The sequence below is a fragment of the Macaca fascicularis genome, chromosome 3, assembly GCF_037993035.2.
Source record: "Macaca fascicularis isolate 582-1 chromosome 3, T2T-MFA8v1.1".
Lineage (NCBI taxonomy): Eukaryota > Metazoa > Chordata > Mammalia > Primates > Cercopithecidae > Macaca > Macaca fascicularis.
In genome coordinates this window covers 3465887-3479022 of record NC_088377.1, presented here as the reverse complement: position 1 = coordinate 3479022, position 13136 = coordinate 3465887, and the positions used below count along the sequence as shown (strand labels likewise).

The 13136-nt window shown below is 46.8% G+C and overlaps 1 protein-coding gene across 8 annotated transcripts in view; it reads right to left on the bottom strand.

The window, feature by feature from the left end:
• Positions 1-13136, bottom strand: part of HSF2BP (heat shock transcription factor 2 binding protein) — a 121698-nt gene that overhangs the window by 67082 nt on the left and 41480 nt on the right. The window lies entirely within an intron of this gene.

Genomic DNA, 13136 nt, shown 5'->3' with positions numbered 1-13136 from the left:
TAAGCTTCACTGTAGCTTCACGTCCAGTCGGAAGCTTGTAATCATCAGACTGTGATTTTTTTCAATGAGAGGCACTGAAAAGGCATCTTATGGGTTATAATTTGCTTTCCCCTGATTACTATGGAGAGCAAGAATCTTTCTCGTGTTTATGAAGCTGCTGCGTGTTTTATTCTGTAAATTGCCTGATTTTCTCTTTTGCCTATTTGTGTATTTGGTTATTTGCCTTTTCCTTATTGAAAAGGCCAAATAAGCAAATGACTTAGTTATACGAGTTTTTTTTAACGTACACAGAATGACCAAACTAGAAAGGGTAAAACCCAAAAATGCCTTTCAGAAGAGCTGATGTTCACAGTACCATCTACCAATTTATAACTCAACAGAGACCAATTCAGTGACGGGTAAGCACACTGCAGCTGAAAGCTGTACCACCTGGAAATAATACACATTAGTTCACAGGCCCCATATGACTTCCAGATATTGACTTTTGTTAATATCTGGAAATGATGAGGACTCTAAACTTAGGAATTTGAACATTATCTAGATAGAGTTTGTCTTGAAAACATACTTCCTTCATCAGAACAATTAACGGTAATGCAATGTCTTAAAATTATCTTACAAGATTCCTGATGATAACTTTCCTATCTAGAATTACTAAAGCTTTGACTGGAAACTGTTTAGAAACTCCATCATGTTTGAAGATTTCTTTTCAGCCAATACATATGTGAAAAAGGGACTGGGCCACCAAAATGCACAGTAACATTCTGTAGAACTTTTAATAACAAACAAGGGAGAACCACACCCAGAAAGTGGTGATTTGCTCTCACTCATCATGTAACATTTACTGAGCGTTTTCTCTGTCCTGGACTCGACGCTCTCCAGAAGTTTACAGGAAATGGGAGACAGACACACAAAGCAACCAGTGAACAAAGTGTGGTACAAGCTTTACAGCTTCCTCTCCACACTTAGTTCTAAAAGGCTGCTGTTGTCTTAAGACATTTTGCGGAAACACTTCTGGAAGCATCTTTGAAAAATACAATCTGCACTGTGACTATTCCAGACGAATTCTTTGGAAAACAGGAGCTTGTGGGTGGCTCCGCCCTGCAGATGCAGCCACACATCTACTCCACAGAGAGGTGGGACAATACCATCACCCTGATTTGCCCACAGAGGTGAGCTGCTTTTCCTGCACAGCTCACAGCTGCTTCTGAAGTCAACTGCACAAAGAACCCAGAAACTTCTCACAAGCCATACTCACACTGATCAGACATCCTACTGGTGACACCTGGGGAAGATGCTGGGCGAGGATAAACCAATAGTAACTTCAAGAAACAGGAACCGTATAGAGCCCAAACTCCAAGAGGCATTTCTGTAACCCTCCACCCTGTGCCTGGATGAGACAACCTTGCTGAGCCACTGTTGTCCCACACAGGCCAAATACTCCCCGGCCCCTGACAGTGAAATCCACTATGTCAGTTACCTCGGCTTGGTAAAAGTAGAGGTGGTCTCGTCATAGACACTGCACCCCAACTGCAAATCCAGGGAGAGCGTCATCCTGAGAACCAAGTGACCATTTAGGAATGTGGGTAGCTCCCGCCCTGGAGGCCTCTCTCCTCACTCCAGGTGAAGAACCACCTTAAACTCTGGGCCTTCCGCCATCCCCTTCAATAACACCTCCAGCAGGTCCGACCTGAGGAGCCACTAGCAAAGATGTGAAAAGGCCTTTCATGGCCTACTCAACAAGGACTGGTAAAATCATAGGCAGCATGGGCAGTGAGGAAAAAAAATAACCTGGCCTCCATAAGGAAGTACAAAAAAAGGGAGGGAAACTTTAAAGGCTGGAGAAATCCACAAATCTAATATAAAAAATAATAATAATTGCAGTTGCCTAAGTGTTACCAAGTGTCAAGGCGAATGGAAACGCCAGTGTCACGTGGCAGCAGTGGAGAAACAGCCACAGAAAGGAGACTTTGGGCCCTCCACATGCAGCTCAGTGCCAGGACAGCACTCAGGGTCCCCTGCAATCCAAGGTCCAGGCACAGCACAAATCCTGCCCACACCAGGCCCTGGGAGCACAAGCCTGGGTGACCAGTGGCCAGAGGGGAAGGAAAGGGACTGAGGCAGTGACGATGCGGGACGCTCCTGACATGTGTCATCCCATGGCTGAATGACTAAGGAGAAATACACAGAGAAGAAACAGACAGGGCCCTGCCGGGGGCATGCCACCAGCGGACTGCACTGAACTGCCCCAGCCTTGGCTGACACAGCTCACCCTGCACACAGTTCTGTCAAGTGGCCATTTCCAGCAGACACCTGAGAGGTTGACGGGAATGGGGAAAATTACCCGTGAGGTATGGCTGTCAAGATTGAAAAGCTACAACCACTACAGTAAACAGAATCCAGCCAGCCTGCTAGCAGCACCAACCACCTTGAGGGGTCTCCAAGGTCAGCTGGTGTGTCTGGCCACCATATGCTGGAAGTTCCTAGATTTGGAGAGTAACAAACAGGGTCTTCATTAAAAAGGTAGATAAACTAGCAACAGCCTGAAACCATATGGCTGGGGAGGCTATGCCACTGAAAGAACTCACAGAGGCCGAGTCGCAACAATGTCCCATGTACAACCCTATGAGTGTTTGCCACAAAAGAGATGGACATGTGGCCCAATGGCAGAATCGAGTCTGATCCACCACTGACCTACAGGGCCCACAGGGATTTCAGGTGGAAGCAGAAGGAATACACCATGAGCCAGCTCTGCATTCTGGGAAAATGCAACATGTCATGATAAACCCAGGGTGGCTAGTGGTTTGAAAGGGCAGCCATGGCCTGGGAGACAAAAGGCTGAACAGGAGCCAGTGGAGCAGGAGTGCTAGAAATACTGGAGCAAGAGGTGACAGGCAACAGGGCACATCCCAGAGGAAGGCTCAATACAGAGGCAGGAAGATTACACACACACACCCCACAGCACACACTCCACACCACACCACACACACCAGTCACACACATCCGTCACACACATCACACACGCCACGCCACACACACGTTACACACACCTGTCGCACACATCACACACACCACGCCACACACACCAGTCACACACCGGTCACACCACACACCACTCACATCACACACCACACACACAACACACCCACCACACACACACCACACAGCATTTGCACCATACGTACACACCACACACACACCACACCACACACAATCATACACCACACACCGGTCACACCACACACCACTCACATCACACACCACACACACACCACACAGCATTTGCACCATACGTACACACCACACACACACCACACCACACACAATCATACACCACACACCACACAGACCACCATAAACACACCACACATACCACACACACACAACACACACATCATACACCACACACACACAATCATACACCACACACACACCACACACTGCACCACACACATACCACACCCCACACCATACACACACCACACATACCACACACTGCACACACACACACCACACGCACATCTCTCACACCACACACACACCATATGCAGACCACTTGCACACTGTGCACACCACACACACTGCACACACACCACACACCATACACACATCGCACACCACACACATCACACCACACATATCACACATACGCCACACACACCACACACCATACACCACACACTACACATCACACACCACACACACACCAGACACCACACACACATCACACACACCACACACACACACACCACATACCACAGACCACATACACCACACACACACCAGCTGACTGCACTAACTGCCCCAGCCTTGCCTGACAGAGCCCACACACCCACACCACACACCACACACCCACATCACACACCACACACACACCACACATCACACACCACAGATCACACACACACCACACCCCACACACCATACACAACACACCAGCTGACTGCACCAACTGCTCCAGCCTTGACTGACAGAGCCCACAAACACACATCACCCACCTAACACACACACCACACACACCCCACACACACTCCAACACACATACACACACCCCCACATATGCAGCCCACACACCCCCACACACCACACCCACACACACACCACACACACACCACACATGCCCACACATATCCCCCCACACACCTTCCACACACACACATACCCCATACCCTCCACATATATATACATACCACAAACATCCCCCAACATACACATACCACACACACACATCCCCCTCATACAGCCACACACACCAAGCACACCACACCCACATCTCCCCCCACACACAAAATACACACATCCCAATCCCCCATAGTCCCACATATACAGACACACCACAGTCACACACATCACATGACACCCACCTCCCCCACCATATACACACACACACCACACATTCCCTCACACTCACACCATAAACATGCCCCAAACACATACACACCATACACACCAGACACCCCAAAAAACACCCACATACACATACACCACACACAAAATACATCCCAACCCCCCAACCCCCCCCACATACACACATCCACACCCACACCATACACACACACATCCAGGCCATATGTGCCTCTGACATGTAAAAGGAAAAAGCAAAGGTGAGTGGCATAAACAAGGGAGGGCCAAGCTGAGGTGGCCACACTCATACCCTTGACTCCGTACAGCAGGAAGTAAAGCCGCCTGCTGGGACACCCACCTGCAGAGGAAGAGCAGAGCAGGGAGGCCGTGAGGGTCACACCCGAGGTCTGCCTCCACCACTATGGAAATGAGTGGGAGATAAGTAAGGACATAGAGGAGGATCCCAAGGTGCTGGAAACCAGGAGAAATGACAAGAGTCCGTGCACACAGGAAAGCTTCTTCCCAAACCTCACTAAGCAGCCCCAGCTGTAGGAACAGAGAAGGAGGATGGCTGGGCTGGTCCAACGTTGAAAGCATCAGGAAATGTAATGGACACTGGGGCTGGGTGAGCTAGTGGGAGGGGAGGCCATGGAGGCAATGGTGTCAGCAGGAGGAAGGAGGAGGAGCAGGAGGTCTTGCAGTTTAGAGGGAACAATGGTAGGAAAAGGAGGCAGGGAGGAGAGGAGGTACTGCCTGAGTGCTAGAGCAGTGTTTACCAGACAGTCCACGTGATGACCATGTGCAGGGTCTGGCCCAAGGCAGACTATTGCCACAGTGAAGGGCACAGCAAATCTTGGCAGCTGAGAAAGGCATGTGACCTTGAAATTAGATTGTTGAATGAATCACTCCTAAACATGTTCAAGTCATTCAAGATAGCGGGAAATGGGGAGGGGGACACCAACAAGCCAGTAGTCAGTGAACAAGGGAAATGCCTGGGTGGTCAGAAAAGAGCAGTGATGAGAAAGGCTGGATGTGAAGAGAGCCAACTGGTTGCTTGAATTTTCAAGGAGGAAAAATTTTTGTATGAGATTGGAAGAGAAAGAGCCTTTTAAAGAGCATTCTGGGACATTTCATTAAAAATAAAAATGGGCAGCTAGAAGAAACACTTCCCCTAAGAACTGGAATAAGACAGAGATATCCACTCTTACCGCACCTATTCAACACAGAACTGAAGGCCAGGTGTGGTGGCTCGCACTCGTAGTCCCAGCACTTTTGGAAGAGCCAAGGAAGGCAGATCACTTGAGCTCAGGAGTTCGAGACCACCCTGCGCAACATGGCGAAACCCTGTCTCTACAAAAAAATACAGAAATTAGTCAGGTGTGATGGCACACACCTGTAGTCCCAGCTACTCAGGATGCTCAGGCAGGAGAATCGCTTGAGATCAGGAGGTCGAGGCTGCAGGGAGTCGTGGTCATGCTACTGCACCATAGCCTGGGTAAAAGAGTGAGATCCTGTCTCAAAAAAAAAAAAAGGTTCAAGCTGAGAGCCAGTCCTCAAGAACACAATCCTATTTACAACAGCCACACACAAAAAAATAACCTAGGAATACATCTAACCAAGGAGGTGAAAGAGCTCTTCAAGAAGAACTACGAAACACTGCTGAAAGAAGTATCATAGATGGCACAACTGGAAAAACATTCCATGTTCATAGACTGGAAGAATGAATATCATGAAAATGTCCATACTGCCCAAAGCAATCTACAGATTCAATGCTATTGCTATTCAATTGCCAACATCATTTTTCATAGAATTAGAATAAACTCTTCTAAAATTCTTATAGAACCAAAAAAGAGCCCAAATAGCCAAAGCAACCCTAAGAAAAAAGAACAAAGCCAGAGCCATCACATTGCCCATCTTCAAACTATACTACCAGGCTACACTAACTAAAACAGCATGACATTGGTACAAAAATAAACACATAGGCCGGGCGCGGTGGCTCAAGCCTGTAATCCCAGCACTTTAGGAGGCCGAGGCGGGTGGATCACGAGGTCAGGAGATTGAGACCATCCTGGCTAACACGGTGAAACCCCGTCTCTACTAAAAAATACAAAAAACTAGCCGGGCGAGGTGGCGGGCGCCTGTAGTCCCAGCTACTCAGGAGGCTGAGACAGGAGAATGGACTATCCTGGCTAACATGGTGAAACCCTGTCTCTACTAAAAATACAAAAAACTAGCCGAGGCCGGGCGCGGTGGCTCAAGCCTGTAATCCCAGCACTTTGGGAGGCCGAGACGGGCGGATCACTAGGTCAGGAGATTGAGACCATCCTGGCTAACACGGTGAAACCCCGTCTCTACTAAAAAATACAAAAAACTAGCCGGGCGAGGTGGCGGGCGCCTGTAGTCCCAGCTACTCAGGAGGCTGAGACAGGAGAATGGCCCGAACCCGGGAGGCGGAGCTTGCAGTGAGCTGAGATCCGGCCACTGCACTCCAGCCTGGGCGACAGAGCGAGACTCCGTCTCAAAAAAAAAAAAAAGAAAAAACTAGCCGGGCGTGGTGGCGGGCGCCTGTAGTCTCAGCTACTTGGGAGGCTGAGGCAGGAGAATGGCATGAACCCAGGAGGCGGAGCTTGCAGTGAGCCGAGATCACGCCACTGCACTCCAGCCTGGGAGACACAGCGAGACTCCGTCTCAAAAAAAATAAAATAAAATAAAATAAATAAACACATAGACCAATGAAACAGAATACAGAACCCAGAAATTAAAGCTGCACACCTACAGCCAATTGATCTTTGACAAAATTGACAAAAATAAGCAATGAGGAAAGGACTCCCTGTTCAATAAATGGTGCTGGGAAAAATGGCTAACCATATGCATACAAATGAAACTGGACCCCTACCTCTAACCACAGATAAAAATTAACTCAAGATGGATTAAGAACTTAAATGTAAGACCTCAAACTATAAAAGTCCTAGAACAAAATCTAGGAAATAGTCTTCTGGACATCGGGCTAGGCAAAGAATTTGACTAAGTCCTCAAAAGCAATTGCAACAAAAACCAAAAATTAACAGTTGGGACCTAATTAAACTAAAGAACTTCTCCACAGCAAAAGAAACTATCAACAGAGTAAACAGACAACCTACAGAATGGGAGAAAATATTCACAAACTATGGATCCAACAAAAGTCTAATACCCAGAATCTATAGGGAAGTTAAGTTAAACAAATCAACAAGAAAAAAACACATAACCTCATTAAAAAGCGGGCAAAGAGCAAGAACAGACACTTCTTAAAAGAAGATATATAAGCAGCCAACAAAAAGAACAAATGCCCAACATCACTAGTCATCAGGGAAATGCAAATCAAAACCACAATGAGATACCATCTCACAACAATCAGAATGGCTCTTATTAGAAAGTCAAAAAACAACATGTTGGCAAAACTATGGAAAAAAAGGAACTCTTATACACTGTTGGTGGGAATGTAAATTAATTCAGCACCTATGGAAAGCAGTTTGGAGATTTCTCAAAGAACTAAAAATAGACCTAGCATTCAACCCAGCAATCCCGTTACTTGGTAAATAGCCAAAGGAAAATAAAATTGTTCCACCAAAAAGACACCTGCCCTTATACGTTTATCACAACACTGCTCACAATAGCAAAGATAAGTGGTGATTCATGCCTGAAACCCCAGCACTTTGGGAGGCTGGGGTGAAAGGATCACTTGAGTCCAGGAGTTCAAGACTAGCCTGGGCAAGAAAGTGAGACCGCTATCACTACCAAAAAAAAAAAAAAATTTAAATTAGCCAGGTGTTATGTCACATGCCTGTAATCCCAGGTACCCAGGTACTTGGGAGGCTGAGGCAGAAGGACTGCTTGAGCCCAGGAGTTTCAGACTGCAGTGAGATAAGACAGCACCACTGCATTCCAGTGTGGATGGAACACCCAGACCCTGTCTCAAAAACAAAACTAAACAAAACAAAAATAGCAAAGGCATAGAATCAACTGAGGTGTCCATCAATAGTGGATTGGATAAAGAAAATCTGGTACATATAAGTCATGGAATACTACACAGGCAGAAAAAAAAAGAACAACACCATGTCCTTTGCAGCAACATTTATTCTAAATGAATTAATCCAGAAGTAGAAAACCAAATATTGCATGTTCTCACTTGTAAGTGGGAGCTAAACCCTTGGTATACATGGACATAAAGATGGGAACAAGAGACACTGAAGACTCCAAAAGGAGAGAGGGAGGGAGAGGAACAAGGACTGAAAAACCTCCTGTTGGGTACTATGTTTACTATCTGAGTGACAGATTCAACAGAAGCCCAAACCTCGGCATCATGCGATATACTCTTGTAACAAACCTGCACATGTACCCCGTGAATTTAAAATTAAAATTAAAATTTTTTTTTTAAATGAGCAACTAGGAAAAAAATAACCCCTATCTCTGGGTCTAAGGTACTAACTGCTGAAAATTAGTAACCTTCGATCACAAAAGTGGCAGTGAAAGTATAGTTCTCCAGAGAGCGAGACGCTATACCGAAGGCAGGGGGCAGCCAGGAAGAAAAGAGGCTGATTTATAGCAGGAGAAAGGAGGTCCTGGGGCTCCAGAGGACTCAAGGGTGGGCGTTAGTGAAGTGGGGGAGGTGAAAAGAGGAGAGAACAGTGCCTTGGAGATGAGAGTGAGAGGGAACAAGCCATGAGCATGTTGGAAGGCAGCCAAAGATCCCAGCGGGAAGGCCTCTCTCAGGCTGGTGCATGCTGAGATCCCGAGTCAGGATAGAGGCTAAACACGCGGCTTTGCTCAGTGGCCAAATGGAAGACTGCCAAGAAAGTCAGTGAATGGCTCAGAAGGCAATTCTCCCCATTTCCCACTGAAATCAACAAGAGCTCAGCAGGACCCAAAGGCACAAAGCCCTAGGGACTGGAACCAGAGAGGCTAGAAGTGACCCAGCCCTCACACACAGCTTCACCTTGGAAGTTGAAGGGGGGACTTTAGCTGGCCCATAAATATGGACCTTGTACAGACCACAGAAACAAAAGAGGCAATGGATTAGTATCCAGAACACACAACTACAGCACATCACTAAGAAAAATGCAGCCCAACAGGAAAGTGGGCACAAGACACAGACGGGCGACTCAAAGGAAAAACTGGAATGGTACAAACATGTGAAGAGTCTCAACCTCACTGGCAATCTAAATCTGAAGGAAGGGAGAGAAGGACAAAGACACACAGATGATAGGCGGATGATAAAAATACTCTTTAAGGCCAGGTGCAGTGGCTCACGCCATAATCCCAGCACTCTGGGAGGCCGAGGTAGGTGGATCACTTGAGCTTAGGAGTTTGAGACCAGCCTGGGCAACAAGATGAGACCCTGTCTCTACAAAAAATACAAAAAAAAGTCCAGGCACGGTGGTTCACGCCTGTAATCCCAGCACTTTGGGAGGCCGAGGCGGGCGGATCACAAGGTCGGGAGACCAAGACCATCCCGGCTAACATGATGAAACCCCATCTCTACTAAAAATACAAAAAATTAGCCAGGCATGGTGGCGGGCGCCTGTAGTCCCAGCTACTCGGGAGGCTGAGGCAGGAGAATGGTGGGAACCCAGGAGGCGGAGCTTGCAGTGAGTGAGATCGTGCCATTGGATTCCAGCCTGGATGACAAAGTGAGACTACGTCTCAAAAAAAAAAAAAAAAAAAATTAGCTGGGCATGGTGGCATGCCAAGTAGCCGGGACCCCAGTTACTCAGGAGGCTCAGATGGGAGGATCACTTGAGCCCCAGAGGTCGGGGCTGCAGTGAGCCATGATTGCACCACTGCACTCCAGCCTGGGTGACACAGCAAGACCCGGTCTCTCACCTTCTTCCCCCCGCACCTCTCCCTCTTTCCATATATATATATTTTTTTTTTTCTTTTTTCTTTAGAGGAATATAATAAATAGCGAAGTGCTGACAAGGACGTGGGAAACATGAATAGTGACATGGTGCAGGTAGAAATGTACACTATGGTGACCAGTTTGGCAGTATCTTATCAAACTGAAAATGTCCATGTCCTACTTCTCAAATCTTTCTTCTGGGAAAACTCCTAGAGGAACTCTCAGGTTAGCAAATACTTTATCAAGGATGTTCACTACAGCATTATATTTGTCAAGTAAAACCTTAAAGTCAGGGAAGGATAATCCAAATATTACATCTCCTTTGATGCAAGGTACTTAAAAGGAATGAACTAGATCCACAAGCAATTGGTAAAATTATACCCCCAAACAAAACCCTCCATGCCAGCCTGGGCCACATGGAGAGACCTAGTCTCTACAAAAAAATTTTTTTTAATTTGGCCAGGCGCGGTGGCTCACCCTGTAATCCCAGCACTTTGGGAGGCCAAGGCAGGTGGATCACAAGGTCAGGAGATCAAGATCATCCTGCCTAACACAGTGAAACCCCATCTCTACTAAAAAAATAAAAATAAAAAATTAGCCGGGTGTGGTGGTGGACGCCTGTAGTCCCAGCTACTCGGGAGGCTGAGGCAGGAGAACAGCGTGAACCCGGAAGGCGGAGCCTGCAGTGAGCCGAGATCGCGCCACTACACTCCAGCCTAGGCGACAGAGCGAGACTCCATTTCAAAAAAAAAAAAAATTTTTTTTTAATTTAACAATTAGCCAGGCATAGTGGCGTGCACCAATGGTCCCAGCTACTCAGGAGGCTGAGCTGGCAGGATAACTTAAGCCTAAGAGGTCAAGGCTGCAGTCAGCCATGTTCACACCACTATGCTCCAGCCTGGGTTACAAAGCAAGACTCTGTCTTTAAAAAAAAAAAAAATTGCATATATGTATATATGTATTATTTATGTAAATATATTTGTTAGTACAAAATATTGAAATGGACTAGAAAGCTTGGTTCTGGATAAGATGGCCTGAACACACCCTCCATTCTCGCTTCCACTGAACGCAGCTATAAATTCCAAAGAGAATACATGAAGCAGCTATTTGAGGACTCTGAAAAGTAAACAGTAGCAGGCAGATAGGGGAAGATGATGAAAATTTTAAGAACCACTAAACCAGCAGTGAGTTTACCACTTTTTCCTCTAGTGTCCTTGGCCTGGACTCAAGGGAGCTCCAAACCCAGAAGTAGCCCTGAGCCACACAGACAGCACCAGAAGAAGGTCTCTAGTGAGGCTCAAGGAGTGGGAAAGGAGTCTCCTGGCAGCAACCAAGCACGGTGGCAGTGGGGGCATCCCCCAGGTAACTCAAACGCTGTGAGAAAGGCATCTTTTCCTTACACTTGAAAGCTCTAAGAGCTTCTCAAGTCCTGCTGCAGGGCAGGATGAAGGCACAGTTGCAGGCACTTAGACACAGCAGGGTATATGAAACCCCAGCATTGCAGGTGGGGGACTGAAAAAGGCAGTCCCAGACAACCAAAATGTACCCGAGAGTTAACAGCTCAGAAAAGTGACCCCACAAAGTTGTTTATAAATTCCTGGCCTCATCCCAAGTTGTGCCTGTGTGGATCTGATCACAAACAGCATCTGAAAGACTCTTAACTGTTGGCCACTGGGCGGCACTCACAAGGGGCAGTTCCAATAGCACTGTAAAGACTCTGAAAACAGGACAACACACTCAAAGCAAACAGAGAAAAGGCTGGCTGGAATCTGACCCGAAGGGGTTGACTGCCTGTGAAAATATAAACACCAGCATTTCCCGAGGATTTAAACAAGACCAGTGATCACATAAATGTCCAGGATAAATCCAAATTACTTGGCATGTGAAGAAACAGGAAAATCTAAACTCACATGGGAAAAACAACCAAGAGACATCGCGGCCAGGATGACACAGATGTCGGAAGCACCTGGCACAGACTTGACAGAAGCTCTTACTTTTAAAAAGTGCTCCACAGCAGGGCATTGTGGCACATGCCTGTAGTCCCAGCTACTCAGGAGGCTGAGGTGGAAGGATTACTTGAATGCCTAGGAGTTTGAGGCCAGCCTGGGCAATGTATGTAGAGACTCGGTCTCTTTAAAAAAAAAAAAAAAAAATTAAAACGTAAAGATGCTCTAAGAAGTCAAAGGCAACACTCAGAACGAACGGTGTGAGTGGCAGAATCTTACACTGCCCCTCTCCCCAAGATTTCCTGCCCTAATCTCTGGGACTATAAATTACCACACGCTGATGATGTCATTGCCTGGAAAGGGGGATTCTGTAGATGTAATTAAGGTACACTGACTCAAGAGTTATCAGAAGGAGTTTATCCAGGTATGCCTAAACACACAAATAAGAAGCAGAGTTTTTGCCTTCTTGAAGTGAATTTTTTAACAAAAGAATAAAAGCAGAGAGAGTTTCACCTTGCTGGTAGACGAAGAGGAAGTCTCAGAGACTGGAAACGTGGGAAGGATTCAATGAGTGACTGTGGCGTGAAGATGGGGCCCCTGTGAGAAGCAATGCAAGCTGCCTCAGCAGCTGACCCACAGCTGACCAGCCAGCCAGGAAACAGGGAACTTGGTCCTAGAAACCAAGACACTGGACTCTGCCAGCAACTTCAAAGTGCCCAGAAGTAGATTCCTCCCACAGAGTCTCTGAAAAGATCCCGCCCTGGAAAACACCTCACTTTTGACCTGTGCAGAGAAACTCTCAACCCCACTCAGACTTCTGACTGACCAAACTATGCAATAATAAATGGTGGTGTTTTAGCCATCAAGTTGGTGATAATTTGTTACATAAAAAATAGAAAACAAATACAGATTTTAGTACCTGGAAGTGGGGTGCTACCACCACAAATACCTATTTAAAGTCATTTTGACATAAC